The sequence below is a fragment of the Delphinus delphis genome, chromosome 10 (genome assembly GCF_949987515.2).
Source record: "Delphinus delphis chromosome 10, mDelDel1.2, whole genome shotgun sequence".
NCBI classification, from domain to species: domain Eukaryota; kingdom Metazoa; phylum Chordata; class Mammalia; order Artiodactyla; family Delphinidae; genus Delphinus; species Delphinus delphis.
The window spans coordinates 98,417,298-98,429,396 of NC_082692.2; the positions used below are offsets into that span (position 1 = coordinate 98,417,298).

Consider the following 12,099-nt stretch of genomic DNA (forward strand, 5'->3'; position numbering starts at 1 on the left):
CATGATTCGTTTCAAATTAATTTCTACGTATGATTTGAGATAAAGGTCAAGGTTCATTTTTCTCCATGTGGATATCTAATCGTTCAAGCACCATGTATTGAAACAACTCTCCTTTCCCCTTAAGTTACCTCGGCACCTTTGTTGAAAGTCATTCGACCCATATATGTGTGGGTCTGTTTCTCACTCTCTATTTTTTTCCACCCTTATGTCGGTACTGCACTCTCGGGTTCCTGTAGCTTGGTACAAAGTCCAGGGGACAGCTTCTGCCTCATCTCGAGGTCTCTGGTGGTCAGGCCCAGAGGCTGGGCCCTCAGGAGAAAGTCTGCGGGTTGTGGGGGGGGGGGTGAATCTTGGCCCTCTGCAGATAGCCTAGGGCACCTGCATTTGCATATTTAAAGTTTCAGAGTTCTCTCTTGGTACCAAGTCAAGGCTGCTCTGAGTCTGTTTAGATGCTGCATTTACTTCACGCTGGAGCTCTGAGCTCTCACGCTTTCCTCTCTTCCATCTCCCCCTCTCCAGTGTTGACCCCCATAGCGCTTTGAGGTAGAGAACAAAAATGCCAAAGTGTCCGCCTTTTTATGGGGCCCTTATCAGAAAGTTTTCTAAGGAACTGAAAAGAAGAGCTACATAATGGAAAACATTTTGCAGCCTCCAGCACGGCCATTTATCTCAATAACCATTTCATTTAAAATGTGGGCCAAACGTATAAATCATATCTTGAAAGAAAGTATGTTGGTGCCACAGAAATTGCCCTGTATTCTTACCACCTAATTTGAAAAATGTGTTGCGAAGCCAGGAAGAAAGCAAGCAGGCCTGGGGCCTGGCCACCCTTCTCCCTCACGTCCCCTTCCTTCATGCCTCGTGTCGTCTCCAAAGTGAATCCCCACTACTCCCCAGTCTGAGTGGAGAATCCACACCCTGTTGTCAGTCGCTGCTGCTGCTGCTGCTGCTGTTTGAGAGCCTCCCTCCTTAGAGATGAGGGATTGAGAGCCCAAACCCACTGCTACCCGTCCTTGGCCCGCCCCACAGCAGAGCTCAGTCACACCTCCGTCTTTCGGCCGGCCGTAAACCCTCCTTAGAGCTCTTAGATGTTGGTCCTCATTTAAGGACATGCCTGGAGGGAGGGGGCTAAATACATAGCAGGGCCCTGAGCCCCATTTTCCAGACTAATCACAGCGGGAGGTGATGGGCAGCCTGCACTGTGGGCTGGGAATTCCGGCTGAGGTCTTCCACTTAAATCTCACTGGGGGTTCACGGTTAAATGGCAGCATTCCCCCCACCCCACCCCACCCCACCCTTAGCGGGAGGTTTCTTATTTTGCTTTTCAGCACTTCCTGGGAGGGAAAAACACAAGAAACCAACAGGCACTGAGTCCCTGTGCACAGAGCCACACCCTCACCTCCACACTCCCTGGGGAGCGTCAGGATTCCGCCCCCTCCTTACACAACCTTTTTTTTGATCATGGAAGTCATAAGTGAGCATTATAAAAAAAATTCTAATATAAGGAACAATACTCACACCCACGATTCCACCACTCAGAGGCTATTGTTCTGATTTGCTTTTTACTCCTAGCCCTTTTTTTCACCAAGCATGTATGTCAGTGGGGTCAGACTGAGCACAGAGTTTTCTCCTTTCAGAGATTTCTGATCATTTTCTCACATCATTAAAACTTGCTTGAAAACATGTTTAACGCCTGCCTAAGTCCTCCCTCCGGTGCATGGCCACGTTCTCTTGCCCAGTCCCCTCCATGGTGTGGGGAGGCCACCTGTTTCTCTTTTCTGGCCCGGGGGGCAACTTGAGCCCCCTGCCCCCCATGGGCTATACCTTCTCCCCCTGCCGCCCATGTCCCTCTGCCCTAGCTTTGAGGCCCAAGGAGCCCCAGAAGGTGGAAACAAGCCTGGGTGGACTGTCACCGGGTGGTGTCACCTGAGGTCTGTGTCTCCAGTCTGGTCGCTGCTCGCAGCAGCCTCTTTTCCTCTGCTTCCCTCCTGTGCCTCCTTTAAGATGCCAGGTGGCCCCCTGGAACCCCCTCCAGGGCATCCTATCCCTGTATCCCATGTCAGCTGAGTTCTTGGTGCCTGGAGCAGTGAAGTGAGGACCAGCCAGGCGCCACCCAGCATTCCTGAGCGCCGGCCTGGCGTGTTGGCCTTTTTCTCTGGATCTAGGTTCTGAGGCATGAGGCTGTCTTCTTCAGATCATCTCCTCTTGTCACTTGGAGCCCAGAGCATCTCTGTGGGTGGGAGGAGCAGGGAGGATGGGGGCAGAGGCCCTGAAGGTGGCGTGCAGGCCGCCTGTGTGCACGGGGGCTGCAGCCACACGGGGTGGGGGGGGGGGGACACACCCCGCTCCTGCCACTGCTGCAGCCACCAGAAAGCATTGCCTTTCGCCTTTCCTCCCTCCCCATCGGCTGCCCAGGGTACTTGCTGTAAATCATTATTTGCATCCTATCAGCTCTCTTGGCTACCACAGTTTCTTTCTAGTGAAACCTTAACCTTGTTCCTGGAACCGTGAGGCAGTGCACGCAGGGCCCGATTTAGCGCCGGTGGGGGGCCGCCGGGGGGAATGGGAAAGACTGGTGAGAAGGTCTCCACCAGAAGCCTCTAGAGCTCCATGCTGCCACACAAGTTCTAGCTATGTCTCCATCCCCCTCCCCTCCACTAGCCTTCCACTGCCTGGTCTCTGGAAGGCTGAGTTTGGGGCTGGGGTTCCCCAAGAAGAGGGGTTGGGCCTTAATTCCTCTCCCAGATCTGGCGTCCAGCAGAGGCCAGGCTAGAGGAGGTCGAGAGTGTTTGGGACACAAGGATGGAGTGGCAGGTGAGGGTCTTTCAGAAGGGAGGCACCAAAGTGGTGGTGCATCAGAGGGGCCTGCAGACCCCTGAGGATGGTACACGGGGCTATTGCTTCATCTCCACTGAAGGAGGGTGAAAGGCAGGTGGATGGAGTGTGAGCAAGGGCCCCTGGAAGTCCCCTGGGAGCCCTCATCATCTGCCCCGGCTTCCTCGCACAGATGCTGTACCCTCTCTCTTCCCTCTTGTCTGTCCCTGACAGCTGTCATCTGCTCACACCAGGCAGCCTAGGCAGTTCCCTTCAGTCACCCTTGTCTGAGGGGCAGAAGGATCTTGAAGCTTTCAGATCACATGGTGCCTCCAGGGACGCTGGGGCATGTGCTCTGTGCTCTTAGATTCTGGACTTATGGTGAAAGGGCAGGGTTATTCCCGTGGTGTGACTGGAGCTCCAGGTGGAAATCTGGGAGTGGGCTCAGAACCTGGGCCCTCACCCAGGGGCCCCTTCCTGCTACCCTCCCCGGATGTGACACGAACAGCCCCGGGGCAGACAGGTTAGCCCAAGAGGCGCCATTGGACAGCCCCACGGCTGCTGCACACACAGTCACCAGCGAGCACCAATCCCGCCTCTGGGAGTCCAGAAGCAAGAACTGCCCACCACTCTGCACTCCCGGAGCCTGGTGTGTGGCTCGATGCGGGGCGGGGCCCAGGGAGGAGAACAGGGCGTCAGTGGTCTGGAGTCAAGGCCTCCCTGGAAAGTTGGCTCTACCGCCCGCCTACCCGGCAGGAGATGCCCACAGCCCTGCCCCATCGTCCTGTGGGCGTGGAGGCCAAAGGCTTGACCTGCCAGGATCCCCAGCAAGGAGGTGGACTGAGGGACCCCTTCTTTACTGCTTGATTCTTGGGTATCATGTTCACACCCAGAATTCCCCTTTCTTTTTTCCACTGTGGAATCGCACCCAGGGCAGATGGTTCCGAATCACTGTTCATTCAAAAGCCACGTATCGGGCCAGGCTCTGCACCAGGGCTGGGGGCCCACCCTCGGGCGGCTCGCTGTCCTCTGGGGAGTCAGGCAGATGCACAAACTAAAACACGATGACGAATGATGGGAGGGGAGGAGTCGGCAGGAACCAAACGGGCTGTTTGTCTGAGGCGCCCGGAGCAGGAGCCAGCCCTGCAGCGCAGAATCGAGGGGAGGGGTCTCCCTTGCCCAGAGCAAGGGAAGAGCTCGAGAGCCGGGGCAGCTAGAATCTGGTGAGCTGGAGGGAGGGTCGTGGGAGGTGAGCTCGCAGAGGTGTGGAGCCCAGTGGCCCGGAAACGAGCAGGATTGCACTCTTCCTGTGTAGACAGCACCAGAGTCTGTGGAGACCCGAAAGAGCCCCCAGGGGCCAATGATGCCTGTGGACAGGAGGCCCTGTTCTCCGGCGGGCACCTAGGGTGGAAGAGTGACCCTGGAAGCAGCCCTGCCTTCCTCCTTGGGATCCCAGCCCTGTGTCTCCACCCAGGGGGACAAAGTGGACGCTGTGGGGATGCCCGGGGTCAGGGAGGGGTATTGCCTGGAGGCTGGCCTGCAGCCTGCGCTCTGCTCCTCCTGCCAGGCCACCTCCTCCCCTCCCCTCCTTGTCCATGACTCTGACCTAGAATGTTGGGGACCAAGCACAGGCCCACAGTCCACTGGCCGGGGGAGCCCGGCAAGCCCTGCTGTCTCCCTGGGCCTCGGCCATGATTGGGTCCTCTGTCCCAAGCAACCCTGCCTGGCCCGGCCCTCCTGTGGGCATGTGTCTCTCTGGCCGAACCTGTTTGGAGCCTTTTTCTCAGTGCCTCCTGTCCCCTTCCTCCTCTGGTCCCAGTGGTCCCCTGGAAGTGCTCAGTCAGGGCTCACTGACCACCAGACCCCGGCCCGCCACTGTTTCCCATAATTTTAAGGAAAGTACTGACCACCTGGACAGGCAGGAAATGAAGGAACCCCCTCCCCTCCTCTCACCTAATGCCGCACTACCCAGTAAGTGTTTCTGAATGAGTGAACATATGAGTGAGTGAATGAGTGGCTATAGTGTTACCCACTTGGAAACATGATGGGACCTTCATTCTTCCCCCCAAGTGGACGGAGCCCTGGCTGGGAAGTCTGCCGGGGAAGCCCAATCCAGTGTCCTCACCTGGTCCCCAGCATATGCCACCCCCAGACCCCTCTGTTCTCGGTTCTTCCCAGTAGAACGAATCGTACCTGTGAGGATCCCACTGAGGAGGTACGGGGAGCAGGGCTGCTCAGAGGCCCAAGAGAGATCGGGATATTTTAATTTTTATCTTAAAAATAAAGAAATGCTAAAACTAGGTTTCAAAAATGGTGGTAGATTTTAAATGTTTACGTTTAACAAATGAACACTTAACACACACACACACAAATTAACCATGCCATTTACGGGATAATTACAGTGTTTATAAAAGAAAAACCTTAGTTCATGGCAGGCTCCAGGCACAGTGTGGTCCAGAAATGGGACACAGGTTCGAAATTGAAAGACAAATGGCTCCTCTGAGATGCGTCTGTCTCATTGGGAGAGTGGAAAGTGAAACCTTGAGGCCCTCTGGGGGTGTGTGGTCCAGCGCTCGTGCTCCCTGACCCCGTGTGACGGGCCCCAGCGGTTGGAAGGCTCCCCTTCCCCACATGCACAGTGGTGGCCCCAGCCCCGCCAACTACACACCTACACTGGCCTGAGGGCTGCAGGGCAGGGGCTGGGGGAGAGCATGAGGGGCCCGGGTCAGAGACTGCCCAGGCCCCCCAGCCAGCACAGGCTACCGCCAGTCCTCTCCTCGGGGGGCCCAAAGCCCGAGCCAAGAGGCAGGAGCTTAGGTTCCGCTTTCTGAACAGTGTTGGAGGACAGAGGTTAGGGACCCTGGGAGCCAGCTGCCCTGGCCTTTACTGCCCTGGGTTAGCTGTGTGTGGGCCGTGGGGCCACTCACTGGGTGCCAGGCTAACAGAATGTCAGCTTCTGCCCTTTACTGTTTTTTGGAAGGAATTATGCTCAACAGTAAGGAAATGGTGAGATAAAGTGGAAGGAGCCTCTGCTCTACCCCTTACTAGCTTGGCCTCCTTGACAGGTTACATAACTTCCTCTGCACTTGAGTTGCCTACTTGGCAAAAGGGGACAGTCACCCCAGCGTCCCCAGGCTCTTGAGAAGACGGAGTGTAGGCAGGTGTTTGGCCAAACAATATTCCACTGTAAGGAGAGACCACATTTTCCATCCATTGCTTGGTGGGCAATTGGGTTGTTTCCACTTTTTCACTGTTATGAATAGTGCTATGAACATTCGTGTACAAGTTTTTATGTGGACATGGGTTTTCATTTCTCTTGGGTATACACCCAGGAGTGGAATTTCTGGGCCATTTGGCAACTCTCTGTTTAACTGTTTGATGAACTGCCAGACTGCTTTCCAGAGTGGCTGCACCACTTTACACTTCCAGTAGCAACGTATGAGGGTTCCAGTTTCTCCAGATCTTCACCAACACTTGTTACTGACTTTCCGATTAAAGCCATCCTAATGGGTGCAGAGTGTTATCTCCTTGTGGTTTTGATTTGCATTCTCCTGATGCCTAATGATGAGCAAGTGTCTTTTATGTGCTTCTCAACCAGTTATCTGTCTTTTTTGAGAAATGTCTATTCAGCTTCTTTGCCCATTGTAAAAAACTGGGTTGTCTTTTTATTATTGAGTTGTCAATGGTCTAGATACAGGTTCCTTATCAGATATGTTTCTCTCACTCTGCGTTGTCTTTCCCTTTTCTTTATAGTGTCCTTTGATGCACAAAAGATTTTTATTTTGATTAAGACCAATTTATCTATTTTGGTTTTGTTGCTGTGCTTTTGGTTTTTTTAGTTTTTCAAATACACAAAACAGTCTCTTGATTCTAAAGTGAAAAGGTACGCTCAGAGTAGCCTCACGCCCATTCCACCCACCCCGTAGGTAGCCATTTACTTTAATTTCTGGCTTATCTTTCCTGTTTATTTTTGCAAATTTTATGAAGAGTGAGCTTGTTGGGTCAGGAGTTGACACCTCAACAGTCCTGCTGGATGTTGCCACATTTTCATCTGTGGGTCACACCACTTCTGTCCTAGCAGTGTTACAGGAGAGTGCTGTTTCCCAAGCACTTGTATTCTATTTCCCACAGCACTTGTATTGGGGTTTTGCCAATCTGAGAGGTGAAAAATGTTCTGTGTAGCTTTTTAAAAAATGTCAACTTTATTAAAGTACAATTTACATATAATAAAACACACGCATGTAAAGTGTATAGTTTGGTGAGTGTGGCAAATGATCTACTTTCTGTCACCATAGGTTAGTCTTGCCCTTTCCAGAATTTCATATAAATGGATTTATGTAGACTTGTGTCAGACTCCCGTGACTCAGCATAGAGATTCTGAGATGTATACACATTGCTGTGTGCCTTGGTGGCTGGTTCCTTTGATGGGGAGCAGTGTCCGCTGGATGGATGTCACTGTTTGCCTGTTGATGGACATTCGGATTGAGCTTAGTCTGTGCCTATTAGGACTAAAGATGCCATGAGCATTCTTGCACAGTCTTTTTGCAGACCCGTGTTTGCATTCCTTGGGGTAAATGGGAGTGGAGTCGCTGGGGCGCATGTGATGTGTATGTGGACTCTTAAGTCGCCAGGCTTTCTCCTCACGGACTGTGCCGTTTCCATTCCGACGAGCAGCAGCCGGTGAGTCCCTGCTGCTCCACATTCTCGCAGGCCTTTGGTGCTGCCAGCCACAATTTTTCATTTTGGCCATTCTAGAAGGTAAGATATGCTGTCTCTTTGTGTTTTTTTTTTTTTAATTTAAAATTTTTATTGCAGTATAGTTGATTTACAATGTTGTGTTAGTTTCAGGTATACAGCAAAGAGAATCAGCTATACATATATCCAATCTTTTTTAGATTCTTTTCTTCATTACAGGGTATTGAGTAGAGTTCCCTGTGTTATACAGTAGGTCCTTATTAGTTATCTGTTTTATGTATAGTATTGTGTATATGTCAATCCCAGTCTCCCAATTTATCCCTCCCCCCCATCCTCTGGTACCATAAGTTTGTTTTCTACATCCGTGACTCTACATCTGTTTTGCACATAAGTTTATTTGTACCCTTTTTTAGATTCCACATGTAAGTGATATATTTATTTTTCTCTGTCTGACGGATTTCACTCAGTATGACAATCTCTAGGTCCATCCATGTTGCTGCAGATGGCATTATTTTGTTTTTTTATGGCTGAGTAATATTCCATTGTATATATGTACCACATCTTTATCCACTCCTCTGCTGATGGACATGTTGGTTGCTTCCATGTCTTGGCTCCTGTAAACAGTGCTGCAATGAACATTGGGGTGCATGTATTATGCTTTTCTACGGATATATGTCCAGGAGTGAGATTGCTGGATCATATGGTACTTCTATATTTAGTTTTTTAAGGAATCTCTGTACTCTTCTCCATAGTGGCGCTACCAATTTACATTCCTACCAACAGTGTAGGAGGGTTCCCTTTTCTCCATGCCCTCTCCAGCATTTACTGTTTGTAGATTTTTTAAAACTTATTTTATTTATTTATTGCTGAGTTGGGTCTTCGTTGCTGTGTGTGGGCTTTCTCTAGTTGCGGCGAGTGAGGGCTACTCTTTGTTGCGGTGTGCGGGCTTCTCATTGCGGTGGCTTCTCTTGTTGCGGAGCACGGGCTCTAAGCTTGTGGGCTTCAGTAGTTGTGGCTCGCAGGCTCTAGAGTGTCAGCTCTAGAGCGCAGGCTAAGTAGTTGTGGCGCATGGGCTTAGTTGCTCCGTGGCATATGTGATCTTCCCGGGGAGGGCTTGAACCCGTGTCCCCTGCATTGGCAGGCAGATTCTTAACCACCGTGCCACCAGGGAAGCCCTGCTTGTAGATTTTTTGATGATGGCCATTCTGACCAGTGTGAGGTGGTGTGTCATTGTAGTTTGGATTTGCATTTCTCTAATAGTGCTATTGAGCATCTTCTCATGTGCTCTTTGGCCATCTCTCTCTCTGTGGTTTGGGTTTGCATTTCCCTGAAGACTAAGGATGCTGAGCATCTTCTCAGGTTCTTATTAGCATTGTATTTCCTCTTCTGTGAAATATGTGTTCAAACCTTTTGCTCACTTTTAAAAACTCAGGTTATTTGTCTCTTTATCATCGAGCCGGAAGAGTTCTTTGTATATTCTGGATCTGAGTCCTCTTTATGTACAGTGTGGCTCTGTCGTTTGCCTTTTCATTTTCATAGTGGTGTCTTTCAGAGACCAGAAATTTTGAATTTTGTGTCCTAAGAAATTTTAGCATTTCTTTTCTTTCACGTAAGGTTGAACACCTTTTCTTACGTATAAAAGCTATTTGCTTATCTTTTTCTGTGAAGTGCCCATGTCTTTGGCCTGTTTGGTTTTTTTTTTTTAATCAGTTTATTGGTCTTTTTCTTCTTGATTTTAAGAGCTATTTATATGTTAGGGGGATGAGCCCTTCATGGTGTGTGGTGATATTTTCACCCAGTGTGTCATTTGTCTTTTCAACGTTGCTTACAGTGTTTTATCCGTGCAAAATTCCTCACGTGTGTCTTTACATCATCCACTGTATCTGTTTTTATTGTTTATAGATTTTGGATCATCGGCTCCCCACTCCCAAGTTATAAAGAAATTCACCCACGTTTGCGTCCAGTATTTGAATGGTTTCATTTTTTTACACTTACATCTCTGCTCCATTTGGCCTTGATTCTGATATACAGTGAGGCATGGAATCAATTTTATCTTTTTGCAGATGACTCTCCAGTTGTCCCTATGTCGTTTATTTAAAAGCTCATATTTTTCTAATGATTTGAGATCGCATTCCTCAGACCTTTATTATTAATAAGATACTAAATTTCCATGTGTATTTGGACATTCTGTTCTGTTCTGTTTCTCGACTCATTTGGTTCCACTGGCCCATTTGTCTGTGCTCCTGCTGACACAACCCTGTAAATTACAGGCTTTATGACTTGTTTAAACACAGAGTAGGGGAACTGCCTCACTGCTCTTTTCGTACTCAAAGGTTTTCTTAGATAGTCTTGCTTATTTCCTTTTCCACATAAACTTTAAAACCAGCTTGTCTAGCTCCAGGAAAGATACTTGATTTTTTAAAAACTGAGATTGTGTTAAATTTATATGTTTACTTGGGAAAGTTGACATCTTTATTGATGTTGAATTGTCCCATGCAAAAAACACAGGGTGTATCCCCATTTATCCCAGTTTACTTTTCATACAGTGTTTGTGAGGACTGTTACAGGACTGTTTTGAAGGATTTTCTCCCTAAAGATGTTGTGCATTTCATGTTAGGTTTACTCCCTAGTAATTTATCTTTTTCATTGCTCTTACAATGGGTTCTTCTCTTTCGTTATGTTTTCTAACTGGATGTTGTTTGTATACAACAGGAAGGCTATAATTTTGTGTCATTAATTTCATATCTTGCTATCTTACTGAATACTCGTTATTATCTGTATTCATCTTAGCATTTATTTTCTTGGGTTTTCTAGGTATACTTGCATATCATCTGCAAAAGAGATCATTTATCTCTTCCTTAGGGTACAGACATTTTTAAAGCTTTGCGTTACATATTGCCAAATCTCTTCTTTTAAAAAAAATATGGTACCAATTTATACTCCTCCTGGAAGTGTTTCACCATACCCTTGCCAGCACTGAGTGTTAACATTTTTAAAATCTTTGCCAGTTTATTACAACCTTTATTCATTAAGAGGACATGGCCCCGTCTTCCCCCCGTCTTCCCCAGGTGGTGGGCAGAAGGCTGAGGACCTAGCAGGGAACAGACTAACCTGGGACTCCACGGTCTATCAGGAGCTGAGGCTTAAGTTTCTCCCCTGCCCCCAACTTTATTGAGGAATGGCTAACAAATTAAAACTATATATTTAGGTTGTACATGTGATTTTTTAAAGGTATACAATGTGATCATTTAATATGTGTATACTTTTGAAATGATGTCCACAGTCAAGTTAATTAACACATCCTTCAGCTCACAGCCCTTTTTTTATTTGTGGTAAGAACACTTAAGATCTACCCTCTTAGCAAATTTAAAAAGTATACAGTACTATAAACTACAGTCAGTAGGCTATACACTAGATCCTCAGGATTTATGCTGCTTATAACTGAAAGCCTGTACCCTGTGACCATCTCCCCATCCCCTCCAGGGCCTGGCAACCATCCATCTACTGTCTGGTTCTATGAGTTTGGCTTTTTTAGATTCTACACGTTAAGTGATATCATACAGTATTTGTCGAGGCTGAAGTTTCTGGAGGTTTACACTTAAGACTGCTGCTGCCCTCCTGAGCCCAGCCAACGGCAAAAGGACTGGCTGCCCTAGCAGAGAAACCCCATCTCCGGCCCAGAGAACACATTCTGGAAAATCCCTGAGCAGTTCTGTAAAATCCATTGCCTCCCCGCAACCCCGCTTTTGCTGAGTCCCATCATAATCAGCCCTTTGGGTGCCTTACTTGATCCCCTACGCAGCCTGGGCAGTGCCAGGAACAAGGGGAAGAGCCAGGATCCCTCCCTGCTGCCCACGCTCAAGCCAGCTCTCTCCCCGCCCTGCCGTGTGCAGAGGTAGGGCCGGGTGCTGAGGAGTCCTCCCCAGAGCTGAGAGCCAATAAGATGGATGACAGAACGGATTGAGGCTCCTGCTTTCCCATTAAAGCCCCCAGGGTCCTGTGAAGAGCCCTGGCTACCCACTTGCAGGAGAGCGTTGCTCACTGACACGGACTCTGCCCAGCCCTGGCTGGCGGCCCCCCTCCCCGGAGGCTGGGCGGGAGGACAGAGGGGGCCGTGGCCCGCCGGGCTCACCCCCCTCATCTTGGCCTGGCCCCCTCCTCCAAGCAGCCTTTTTACTCACATAACCCTTTCCCTCTCACCCGTGTTCCCAGCTCTGTACCTTACTTGCTGTGTGATCCTGGGCTAGTTGACTCCTTCTCTGAGCCTGTTTGCATCTACACCTCCTCACAGGCTGTTGTGAGGAGTGAAGGAGGGAGCATCTGCGCCAGGTCGGCAGAGCCCGCGTGTGTTTACTGAATGAGAGAGTGAAAGAATAAATGAATTGTGTCAGAGAGCCCTCTGGTGCCCCTTCCCCCACTCAGATGGCTAGAACTGGAGGTGCGTCCGATGCAGCCTTAGTCGGAAAGGCAACAGCTCCTCCACCGCCAGCCCCCATCCCACCCGAGGGGGCAGGCCCAGGGGTCTGTTTCAAGCCTTGCTGAGGAGGATCCGGGCGGGGAGCCTGGCCCAGAAAAGGGCAGGGCCACCAG

The 12,099-nt window shown here is 49.5% G+C and overlaps 1 protein-coding gene across 5 annotated transcripts in view; it reads left to right on the forward strand.

Moving 5' to 3' along the window:
• The window catches only part of ATG7 (autophagy related 7), a 243,864-nt gene that overhangs the window by 230,571 nt on the left and 1,194 nt on the right, over positions 1 to 12,099 (forward strand). The gene's annotated exons all lie outside the window — the stretch shown is intronic.